Here is a 2,011-nt window from a genome sequence, read left to right as displayed (position 1 = left end):
ACTAACCCGCAAGGACTCACCGCTCCCTGAGAGGCTTCCTCCCCCGCAGCGGGTCTCTTCCCATCAACTCTTACCATAAATTTCAGTGGCCGACGGGGAGTCCTCCTGGAAACTCTCCGAATCACAAGGACATTGTGGGACAGGTGAGATGGGCAGAAAGTCACATCTAGGAGCACTAAATGTCCCTGGCTTTAATAATTCCACTCAGATGTCAGACAAACATGGATTTCATACTAACTTTCCAGGCTAACCTTGAACTCCACAACACAGCCATTCTAAATCTCTCTGGATTTAAACCCAAGAGACATTTGAACTTCAACTTAATATGCTAGGACCACAACCCCTCAAGTCGAAAAACAAACTGACTACTCTGAAAACACAACTCTGGAGAAACTGAGGAACTTCTCAACTTCATCTGTTTAAAAACACCAGCTTGGGCAAAACTATCTTTAAACCTTGTTTTGTAGCTGATTATACCATTCCCAGAGATGGGAAAGTAGTAAATTTTGGTTTAAAATTACTAGCTGCCCTGTGCAGAGGTAAACTTTTGGATTGCTTGATAAAAGGCCAAAGTGGTACAGTAAATGGTTTTAGGATGAATAAAATATTAAAGACTGCAACAAAGGAAAAATGACAGGCAATGAGAGAAATAAAAGGGGGCTGATATCACGAAGCTAAAATGTCCCAGGTAGATAAACAGCATTCAGTTCTCTCATGCATAGCTGTACATTTAAGAGAAAAATTGGGGGTATGTTGCAACATAAGATAAACAGATAAAGAGGAATCTGGCATGTGTTTAGTACTTACATAAACCACTTATTTTACTGTAACACACTTAGAAGGCCACATCAGGGACTTCCCTGGCGGTCTAGTGGTTAAGACTCCGCCCTGCAATGCAGGGGGCGAGTGTTCAATCCCCGGTCAGGGAACTAAGATCCCACATGCTGTGCAGCAGGGCCAAAAAAAAACAAGGCCACATCACAACAGCCTAATACAGTGGGAGAAGTACAGTTTCTTTTCAGGAGAAAAGAAAAGTACAGTTTCTTTTCAGTATTACCAGAGATAAACATCAAGAATTAATAATCTAATAATTAATTAGAAAATCTGAGAATTAACAAATCATAGTCTAAAGAAGACAGAGGCATTTACTTGATTATTCAAAATTCGTATAATAATTTCCCCATGCATAGAAAAAAAAAAGTGAACCAACTGTCTAGAGGAGGAACATAGCTTGATTTGCTTTGAAACTCACAATTGCTGCCCTAAGATAATTTAAGTGGAATGAAAAGTGCTGTGGAGCTGGAAAAGAATTTTTTCCTCTCAGTGAAGGTAAGATAGCCCTATCAGAAGGTGAGCTGAAACTCACTCTGAAATTTCCATACCCTACCCTGCCAGCAAGGGAGAACAGCAGAGGCTATGATTTACAAGTAATTTCATGTATATTGTACAGGAACTGGTATCTTCTGAGTCAATCCCTTCCAATTTCATCAGTTTCTTCCCTATAGTTTGAACCTGGCCACCACTTTAAATAATGAGTTTTACAGGTTGGTTGTAACAGCTTGATTTCAGAAGCATAATTTCAAAAAACATTTCATAATAACTATGCCCAACTTAATTCTATTTCCAGTGATTAAAATTGATTTGTTCTGCAGAATCAAATAGAAAACAAGAAAATATTAAAAAAAAAGATTTTCATGCTGAAGAAATCATCTAATCCATCACTAAAAATCTAACATGGTCTCTTCTTACGAGGATTAAAAGAAAAAGAAAAAAAAAATATATATATATATATATATATAGAGAGAGAGAGAAACTAGAACAGAGCCAGGTGTGTAGCAACATAACACATTAGATCCTTTTGTCTGTTCTCTCTGGCTACTCAAAAATTTAAAGCAAAGAATGTGGGAACGTTAACCAAGTCTTTCGGTTCAAGGCACAAAATTTCTTTAAAAGTTTTCATTGGTCAAGGCCTGCCAGAGTAAGACATTAGAACAGCATACTGTCACCAGGT

Source organism: Balaenoptera physalus (assembly GCF_965194825.1).
Source record: "Balaenoptera physalus genome assembly, chromosome: 20".
NCBI classification, from domain to species: Eukaryota; Metazoa; Chordata; class Mammalia; order Artiodactyla; family Balaenopteridae; genus Balaenoptera; species Balaenoptera physalus.
This window is presented reverse-complemented; position numbering follows the sequence as displayed.